The sequence below is a fragment of the Pipra filicauda genome, unplaced genomic scaffold (genome assembly GCF_003945595.2).
Source record: "Pipra filicauda isolate LSUMZ 115617 unplaced genomic scaffold, ASM394559v2 scaffold12_size5214236_pilon, whole genome shotgun sequence".
Lineage (NCBI taxonomy): Eukaryota > Metazoa > Chordata > Aves > Passeriformes > Pipridae > Pipra > Pipra filicauda.
In genome coordinates, this window is record NW_024103763.1 from 4,993,164 (window position 1) to 5,004,151 (window position 10,988).

Consider the following 10,988-nt stretch of genomic DNA (forward strand, 5'->3'; position numbering starts at 1 on the left):
GCAACACATTAGTCAGCAAATCATTGCAACTAATATATACACTTACTACAATGGGTTTCACGTGTGACAGATTTTGAACTTACTTTTCAGTGAATTAAACTTATATATTCAGAACTTTCATTCAGAGTAATCATAGAAGAGATAAAATAGAAAAAAACCTATTGTAAATGCCAAAAAAGAGCACATAGTCAATATAAAAATTTTTATTGTTGCTGTACTTACTCTGTGGTATTATCATCTGCAAGTCTGGCTTACTATCACAGTCACAATCACTAATTTGTCTCACTTTCATTCAAGTGTGAAACTGAGGTCTCATAAATACAACTAAGTTCCAGCTAAGTGATTTTGGTATTTATGGTAATGACATATTTAATGCTTTTAGCTACAAGATGTACCAAACTCTGTGGTGTCTAGGAAGGGTAGAAAAAAAGAAACAGCCTGCCCTTTAATAGTTTTCCCAGCCTGCAGGCTATGGCTGTTTTATCTGATCTTCTCCACAAGACAAGCCACAGAACCTCAACCAGTAATGGCCCTAACCAGGCATTGGACTACTGCATCTTTTATAAAACATGGAAGTCATGCAGGTTTCCCTGCCCAGATGGCCTCCCTGGGAGCTCCTCTGCCACTGTTGGCACCCCAGCCACTGGGAAGTGGTTGTTTGAGGCTTTGTCTTCTCCTTCACATACATCTGCTCTTGACCAGAGCCAGGAGCTGCTGCCACTACCACTGCCACTGCCAGCAAGATGGTGCACTGTGCCAGTGGGTGGTGCCTGGCCAAAGCTTGTTGAGTTAGTGCCTGGGATTCTGGTAACCCAAACTTGTAGACAATAAGATGAAAATTAAGATCAGTAAGGACAAACATTGATATATTGACTATGTGCTGGGTTTTCTGGCATTTGGTAGGTGAATTCCTTGGCACTGGTGATACAGCCAAGAGCAGCCTGAGGAGTATTAGGAAGGATTACAGAGCCCTGGGAGAGGTGATGAGGGACTTAAGGGACTCTGGAGCACAAGAATCTTTTTCATCAGTCTTCCTGATCAAAGGGAAGGGGTTTGAAAGGGCCAGTCAAATCTGGTGAATGAACAGTCACAGGACTGGTGCCACAACTAGGGGTTTGGCTACTTAGGACGTGGGACTTCCTTTAAGAAACCTAATCTACTGGGGGAAGTCTGAAGTCTGTCAGGGAAGGGGAGGAACATCTTCAGTTACAGGCTTGCCAAGCTGAGGAGGGCTTTAAATTACACTTGCAGGAGGAGAGGAACCTCAGTCCATAGCATTGGTACCAGTTTGATGTCAGGGCCAGTAAGAGAAAACCAGAGTCTGGAGAGGAATCAAAGGTCAGCAGGAGAGCCCTTGAAGAGCAGCCCAAAAGAATTTCTCCCACTCCAGTCAGTCAGGCAGCTTTATCCAGGGCCCAGCTTAAATGCCTCTATGCAAACACACATAGAGGGAATAAACATGGGAATAAACAAGATGAACTACAGATGTGCACACACCTGCACTGGCATCATGGAGATATAGTGGGATGGCTCCTGTGACCAGAATGTTGGAATGGAAGGATACAGGCTCTTTAGGAAGAGCAGGCAGGGGAGATGTGGAGGGGGTGTCTCCTCTATATCAGTGACCAGCTGGAGTGTATGGAGCTCTGCCAGGGTATGGCTGAGGAGCTGACTGGGTCAAGATTAAAGGGATAAAGGGGACACTATAGTGGGGCTCTGCTACAGGCCACCTGACCAGGAAGACTGCATGAATGAGGCCCTCATAGACAGACAGGGGCAGCTCACATTCTCAAATCCTGGTCCTCATGGGAACTTCAACCAACTCAACAGCAGGGCTTAGGCAATATTAGGAACTTAGGAAGTTCTTGGAATGTGTTGGTGATAACTTCCTTCTACAAGTGATAGAGGTGCTATGTTCTCACCAATAAGGAGGGGCTCGTGGGGAATGTGAAGCTCAAGGGAAGTCTTGGTTGCAGTGACCATGGAATGGTGGAGTTCCTTAGGGCACCTGAAAATGTTCAAGGCCAGGCTGGATGGAGCTTTGAGCAACATGGTCTAGTGGAAGGTGTCCCTGCCTTTGGCGGAGCGTTTGGAAGTAGATGATCTTTAAGGCCTCTTGCAACAGAAACCATTCTATGGTTCTCAGAATTTTGCAGCATACTGTCATATTTTTAGCTGTATGTTACCAGGGACTTGCTAGCAGTATATTATTGTGGTGAATGGTTCATTTTCTGCTAGGTCTAACTGCTGGCTATAGAAGTTAACATAGCCTAACAGTGTAGAAATTAGACAGAATGGGAAGGGAGAGAGATGTAGAGATTTCCAGAGAAAACTTGTTTTAACTTTTAGTTTTTGTCCTAGGAATGTTTTTGAGTGAAATGTGTTTTTTTTTCTCTTAGGAATTAAAGACTCCACAAGCCTTATGACTTACTTGTTTTATGTTGCCCATGTCATTCTCCACTAACTTCATAAACATGATTCCAACTTTTTTTTTGTTTTTTTTTGTTGGTGGTAATAGTGGTTTTTGTTTGTTTGTTTTGCTTTTGGTTTAGTTTGGGGTTTTTTTGGTTTGTTTTTTTTTTCTTGTGTGGTGAGGAACATGCTTTATGGTTTATATGTGGAAAAGGAAGACGCGTGCCCTTACTGAATCCTGAAGAAAGTTAGAGCTAGGATATTAACAATTATTGTTCTTTGCCCTTTTCTTGCACTAGACGCTGACTAAATACCTATTTTTCTTCAGTCACAATGAACAAATTGTTCTGGGCAGTGACAATAACCCTGAATTTTACTGAAGGCTGGTGTACCACTCCCCATGAGGGTGATAGGTTTTACTAAACATGGAAACAGGATATACTTTCTTCACATTTTATGCATTAACAACAGGAAAAAAGTACACTCCTCAAATTCTGTGTAAACACTAGTGTTCCCTTTCCATTCTGTCTCCATCAGAATGTAAGTTGAAATATTTTTAAGGATATTGGCCCAGAGGCTTATCCTTTGCATACTATTTGTATCTCATTATTCTGCAGAGAGGTGCTTGTTCTTAACCATTCCAGAAGGAGAGTTCCTGCTGCCTGTAGCCTGATGCATGTAAAAATACTTTGACTTTGTCCCAAGAGCTTTGTGCCTTTCATTGATGAGTACCTGTCAAAGACCATTCATCCCCAAATATCCCAGAATGGCTCCTAATTAAGGAATGTGATCATTTTTCTTTGCTACTTGGGTTTCCAGGATCACTACAGGTTTGTGGCAAGGCATATATATGAAAAATCCTGAATAATTACAGTGACTGAGGAACAGATTTTTTGGGTTGGGAATTTCCAAGACTTCAATGAAAACTTTCCTCTAAAACAATGCCAACAAGTAAAAGTAAAGCCAGCTTGTTCCCACAAGCAGGTTCCCACAGGCTGTTGGTATAGAAAGGGCAAGAAATTTCCCCTTGAGCTGACACTGCTTTTTTTCTTGAAATGCTTTCCAATTCTACCCCCAAAGGGCTCCACTCCCCCTCACCCACTGTGGCAAGCCTCGGTTGCAGGGCACCACAGATGCTCTGCTGGGTGTCCAGTGGGGTGGCACCTTGTTTGACATTTATTAACGTCTTTGAGCTGAAATAACTTATGAGTCTGCTACTGACCCATTGTAAATGAATGAAAAATACCTGGGCTTTTCATGCTTGTAGCAGCTTGGGAAGAAATATGGTTTTCCACTGACCATTAAATCACTTGTTAGGGATTTTTTTTCTTTCCTGTTTTTTTCTTTTGTTTTGTTTTTTGGGGGTTTTTTGGATGTGTCTCAAGCATGTGACTAAAAAGGTCCCTGCTTGGTACATTTTAACAGATAATTCTCTTTGCTGGTATAATTCTCTAGCAAAGTTTGTAATTAGAAGAAATGTTAAGGTGAGGGGCTTGCTCCAGATCTTCAGATCCCTGCCCCAAAGCTGTCACAAGAAGAGGTGATGAGAAAATAATACCCACCTTTTCAAGATGCAGAATGAATTAGAGAACTCGTTTTGTGGTCTGCAGGTACAGACAGCTTCCAAATCTACTCTGAAGAGGGCAGACATGTGGAGAACTGGCCTCTCCAAGGAATCTGAGGGGATGTGAGGACGCAGGAGCATATGGGTCTGGCCCTCACTGCCTCCCTGAAGCCCTGCCAGGACAAGAGCTGGCTGTAGACCTTTCTCTCCCCACCACCAGCCAAAGGGCCGTCAGGGTCCTAGGGAGGTTCTGTCATTCCTGATTTGGGACATGGAGGATGATCCTGGGACCTGATGTAGAGTGGCCCATACACCAGGTTAGGTGCAGCCTTGGGAGAGGTTGGCTGGAGTCTGCTGTGCACCAGGGACGTCCCCACAGCAGGGGGGAGGGGAGGGCCAGGCAGCCCTGCCACACATTTTGATCTTTATGCTTCAAGTAAGTCCTGCACTCTACATCAGTTTCCAGAGGTGGTTTCCCTTCTGCAACAACATCAGATATTCAGAAAAATGGCCAAGCTGTATGTGTGGTACTAAGACAAAAACTTGTATATCTGTCAGTGTGCTCAGCTCATAATCTTTTAGGAAAGGAAACTCTTATTTTTACAATATCAGCATTGTGAATTAGCATCAGTTAGCTGTTTCAGAGGATTTTCAGCCTCATGCAAAACAAAAGCCAAGCTGTGCTTGGGGACAGCAAAGGAAACTTCTACCAAGGCACACTGCTGCTGCAGATGGCTGCTTATTGCAGTCCCAGCTTTGCATTTTCAACACAGAAAATATGGATAGTTTCTGATCTGAGCAGATAATCTGTCTAACATCAGGTGAGTGGATTTCTTAGAACTGAAGAAAATGTTGGGAACAGTTCAGATCCTATGGGCTTGAATATTCCATACACCCTCTTCTACATTGCACCTCATGCCACCTTCCAGGATCAGGGCAGGGAGACAAGTATGTGGTTCAGGGGAGGCTAGTAATTTCACCCACCTTAGTAATATGCTAGCAATCTTTACCAAAAGAAAATGAGAGTACCTGCTATGCCTGTGGGATGCTGGAGGAAACAGAACCAGATACGAGGTTTGGGGATATTTTCTCTGTCTGCCATTATTGCCCAAGCAGTCGAACTGGCAGTGTCACTTTCTGCAGCACATTTTTGGAAGTCAACAGAGGCCCAGTTTTGGACAAGAGTTTAAGAGATCATGGGCTAACTTTTGTTAAAAGTTGTGTAAACCCACAAATTGCATTTTGTAAGGCAGTAGTGGCAAGGTGTTGGTAACTTTTCCCCTGGGGAATTCATGGTAGTGAGAATAGCTGGAATGTGCTGGCTGTTCCCATCACAAGGATGAAAAGATGTGTCACATGAGGGAAATTTTTAAAGGTAAGCTCCACCAAGGTCTGGAAAGCAGCCTGTGAGTGTGGGTGGAAGACCTTATTGCAATGCAATGTGCTTGATGAGTAGTGAACATCTAACCCCAGTGAAACTGGGTAGAGAAGCAGAGGAGAGGAGACCCTTAATTAGATATCTTCATTCCATGAGCCTTTCTTCGCTCTTCCATCTACCTTTCCAATAGTTTTAGCTGTTACTGCTCTTGCCTCCTGGTACTGATAGGCAGTGGGAAGAGAGAACAACTAGGGGAAGACATGGGTTTTTTGGCAAGACCCACCAGGGGCCTTTGGGCTTGGGAAGATGACTCATTTGCTGGCAGTCTACATGCAGGGAATATTCTCTGAATGGGATCTGCCATCATGAGCACCGCTTAGCAGGGCCAGCTCAGCTGACCTGGCTGAGAACTTGCTTGTTGTACATTTGGGTTTTCTCCACACTGTTCTCCCACAATGGGATTAATGGAAAACTATAATAACTTTTTTTTTTAATGCAAATTGTTTTTCAGATCAAATTAATGTCTTTGCGGAAATAATTTTGCTTTCTGCAGAAATTGTTATTTTACATTGGAAAGTTTGGGAGCCAAAAAGATTTGCAGCAAACCAAAGAATTCCCACTGTTTTTCAAAACTAATAATGAGAAGTTAGAAAAGAGGAAGAAACAGAAATTGAAATCTGCTCTATGCCTGGATTTGGGTTTCACTTAAATTTAGTATTGGACAAGTCTACCTTACAGTTTGCCAAATGCTAGCAGATTGTGACAAAAAAAACCCACCACAGCTCTCAAGTATTAGGTTGAGACTTTTGCTGTTGTTACACCTACTGACTGCTTGCTGGCATGTACTTGTCACATGAGATATTTCACCACACTATTTACCTGGCAGTGTGGACAAACCAGGATTGCAGCCCATGAGACAGGACAAAAAAATACCAAGAAAGACTTGAAATCACTTTGAATCTTCAAAATTATTTGAAAACAAAAACAAAAACAAAAAGAAAAAACACAACAAAAAAACCCCCAAAACCAAACCAAAAAAACCCCAAAACCAAAACCCAAGCAAACCACTAACTTTCAGGGTTTGGATTCTTTTTACCTGTACTGTAGTGTACGTTTTAAATGTAGTTCAGACACCAATGTCAAGATATATTTTGTAATATATGAAGATGCTTATGTAGATGTTCACTGAGACAACTGGCACGAGATGATCAAAAATGGAGTGTTGCTGCTTTTCTCTCTGTGAGGAGAATACCCCTAATCCTCTCTTTTCCACAAAGAAAATACAATAAACTTGTGTGCAAGCTCTCATGCAAAGTTTGTCCTTTCCACGGGAAAACTTGTTGCTTCTGCACATCTGCAAGGAGTTAAAGCACCGATCCGGGTGCTACTGACACCAAGGGGTGTTTGCTAGTTTCTTCAGGGTTTGTTTTGCTTTTATTTAGAGCCTCTCTTGTTAAGCAAAATGGCCATGCTGCAGAAGGGAATAATTACTTACAGCGGTCTGTCTGGTCCCCAGTCAGGCAGATGGAATATTTGCAAAGGGAAGTTTCTGTGAGGGTGAGAGGAAGGGAAATGAAAACATTTCATGTCAGAAAAACCGAAAGAGAAGGAAAGCCTCTGGAGGAAAGACTTGATTTGAGGAAAGGAAATAGGGGTAGAACTGGACAATATTATCAGTTTCTCCAAAGGCGAACCTCTGTGTCAGCTCAAAGATTTCACAGCAGCTTTCCAAAGGAAACCCAGGTACCTCCGGAAATGACGCCAGTGATTTAATACTCCTGTGGGCAAGTTCTGTCAGATTTAACTGCTATGATTTAAAACATGGCTGTCCCAGATGTTTGCCTTGCTCCTTGGTTGGAAATTACTGCCTTAGAGGAGAATGTGGCATGTGCTAGTGTCTCAGGGCTCAAGTTTACAGGGTGGAGAACTCTTTTACAGGTTTTTGAACTCACATGAGGGACTATGTACTGAGACAGTTGTGGCATCAGTTTGTGGCCAGTGCTGCCATCCCTTGTTTACAACATATTGGGTAATCTCTGCTGAAAGTGAGGAGCCAGGCAGGGAGCGACAGCTCAGGCTGATGCAGCTAAATCTGTCTGAATTGTCTGTCAAAACCCTCCTCTCTGAGGTGTAGGCACTCCAAAGTCAAGGTCTGGTGGTTCAGGCATTGGACAATGCTGGCCTTCATCTGCACTGAAGATGTTTACCCTGAGGCACCTGCAGGCTGTGCAGAACAAAGTGTATGACAGCACTGAGGGGTGATCAGAGCTGGGACATTTGGCTGTGAATTTAGCCATGTTTTTAAGGTGGGTTTCAGCTGATTATATGTACGCACCTACATCTTTGGTCTTCCTTTAGGGTTCCTTTATAATTAGTGAAGGCTTACTCTAAAGGCCCAACATCTAAAACAGGTAAAATGAATCATGGTCTGAAAATGGCTATATTTCTTCATTAGCTCTGAGGAAAAGCTAAGATTTCTGGCTCTAATTCTAAAGTTAAATTGAACAAATCCTAAGTTCTGTGTCCAATTTTCCAAACATATTCTCTAACTCTGTGGTTTTCATCCTCAGAAACCAATGCTGAATTTGCTTGCCAAGACAGATTTACCAGCAGTGCATTTTCACTTTTGCAGAATATTTATACTATTAATAATAAAAATTGTTATACAATTGATGTGCACAATTAAAAAACTGATTAGCAAGTGGAAGAAAAAAATCAAGGTAATAGAACATTTCATTGAATTACTTACAAGAATTACATTTTTGAAGAAGAATGCAAAAAGGTGATTCCATTTATAAGATAAGCTGTAAACAGAAAAAGTAATATTAAGTGTCATAGGTTCCACTTTACTGTGCACTTTTATCCACTGAGGATGTTTGCATTTGAATAATAGGAAAGGGATTTCTCCAACCTGTCCTTGAACACTTCCAGGAATGAGATATCCACAGTCTTCCTGGGCAACCTATTCCAGTGCTTCACCACAGTCTGAGTAAAGAATTTCTTCTTAACATCTAATCTAAACCTGCCCTCTTTAATTTTAAAACCTTTCCCCCTTTACCTGTCACTATCTGCCCATGCAAAACGTCCCTCTCCCTCTTTTTTATAAGCCCCCTTTAGGTACTGGAAGGCTGCTACAAGATCTCCCCAGAGCCTTCTCTTCATGTAGATCAACCCCAGCTCTCTCAGCCGCTGCGTGTGTTATAATGAAGGGCTTAGGAGCCTCACATTCTGATTTCCTCACTGCCCATACTGTTGTGGGAAAAATCAACACAAACAGAAAGGAATGCAATGGTGAAATTCATAAAAAATAAGATATTTCTTTATTTTTTGCTCTTTTCTCTGATTAATTACCTCTTGTGCCTCTACTACAAACTCAGTTAGCAGAATTTAAAACTAGACTCCTTACAACTGTAAAAAGTACCAACCTTGTTAATGTATGTGACACAGAAAACTGCTGAAAGATGAAATCTGGACAAACAGAAAATAATTCTTCAATGAGAAGGTGTGCATGTGCTAGAGAGAGACTGTGGTGGGCTCCACACAGGACAAATGCAAAGGGTGGGGAAACACAGGAACCTGCATTTTCACAAACTGTGAGAAAAAAAAATTATGGAGCTGTGATTTGAAAATAAGGTCTTACTCACCATGGGTGAGGACCACAAAAGCATTTGCAGATGTGGCAAAACCTGGGAACTGAGCTGGCAATACTATTCGGAAAGAGAGAGCAGGAGCCATTGTTTCCTTCAGTTCTTTGGGATCAGCTTGAAACCAAGTAGACCATCTTGTTCCCTAATAAGTGCAAATAAAACTGCACTTTTCTGGGTGTTGGCAAAGGTGTACACTTCTAATAGAGCCCTTTGCAGGTACTTTTCCTGTCCTTCTACCACGTGATGTGAGAAACTTGGTTTTAAGTGAAACGGGTAGGAGATGTAATTTGTTACATATATATGTATATATACACATAGTATGAAACAAATCCCTGATGTGGGCAGAGCTCCCTGCCCCACCTAAATCCTAATGGTCAAAGGGACCTGTGCTGGCATCCCCCTGCACTGTCCTAACCCTGCAAAGATATCTGTGCAAGGGTAGAAATGTAAAGGGGTCAGGCAAAGCATGTGGGAGATTGAACAGTGCTGTCCTAGGGACTGCAGCATTTCTTTCAAAAGTAGGCTCTGCTCCACTCTATGCATAGAGATAATCTCATCACTTATCAATTCTCTGAATGTCCTACCTAACGGCTTAACACAGTCTATGTCTGTAGGGCCTTTAGGACGCAAAGATAGGACAAAGTATATTTTGAAATGGCTACATGCCAGGTAAGGGTCCCTTTACTCCAGTTTGTCAGTCCAGGCTGGACAAAGATGGGAGAATCATGACAGAAACTGAAGATGCTGTGACTAAGCAAAGGCTTCAGGACCAGCCAGGGGACAGGTGTCCAGTTATTTGGGAACATACCATGACCCAAAGGAGGAATCATGTCCAAAGAGTGAAATTACAGAGTGTGGTCCTGTATCTCTGAAAGGAGCTGCAATTCTAAGGGAATGGATGTGGCAATTGGATCGTATGGTTTTTGTAGCTTTGTCCTGGTCTCTTCCTCTCTAGTACTGGCAGAGGACAAGTGTGATCAAACAAGAAATTACTTTTTTGAACCCTATGTCTATTTACTCTATGAAATGCAAACACATGTCCTGGATCAGGACATCAACAGCTCAGGATAAAGCATGCCTGTGGGTTACCAGCCTGTTGTGGGGATCTCAGAGGCCTCCCTTTCAGAAAGGGTGATGAAGGGTAGGGACATCTGCTTCCATGGGAAGGGATGCAGGCTCATTGGCCCTGTTAGGTGCTCTGTGCAACCTTACCTGCCTCCAGGAAGAACAGGGAACAGCTCATCTGTCAAAGCACAGGTTTGTGTAACAGTGTGACCAAAATATATGAAACCAATAACAAATTATGAAAGTGATTACTCTATCAGTCAGCAGGTCTCTTGGTCAAAGCATGAAGTCTCCCTGTCCACGGGTGACTAGGCAGTAAGGGATTTCTGTCTTGTAGAATCGTCCTTAATATTGTTGAATTTAAAGCTCTTAACTAATACATCTTCACTTATAACCCTATCATTGCACATTTGGATGCACATGCTGACTCCTTTTAGCGGTGGAATTGCTGACATTTTTGGTAATATTGCTAAAGATGTGATTATACATAACATGTGGCAACCAAACCACTAAATTCAAGTAACATCAAAGGTGAAAATTAGTTTTTCCACTCCTTTTACATTTTAATCAACAAAACTCATACTTACACCACTTTCTCCATTTACATATTTTTCCCACAACAGTTCTAATGTGGAAATTTCAATGGCTAGGACACAAATGTAATTACCAATCAGATTGAAGCATCAGCTCGCATCTAGCATGTGGGGCCAAACCCAGGAGGCAAGAGATTTTCAGCAGGGAGAGCCATGGAAAGGGCTGGCCCTATCCTCATCCATATCTCATCAGCAGTTGTGCACCAGTTTGTGCCCACCTTGCTTTCAAAGATTTCCCACTGGCAGGTTTTGGGGATGATGTTCAGCTGCTGCTTGCACGTTTTAACATAGCTGATTATTTTTAAAGATATGGATAAAGAAATCCTAAA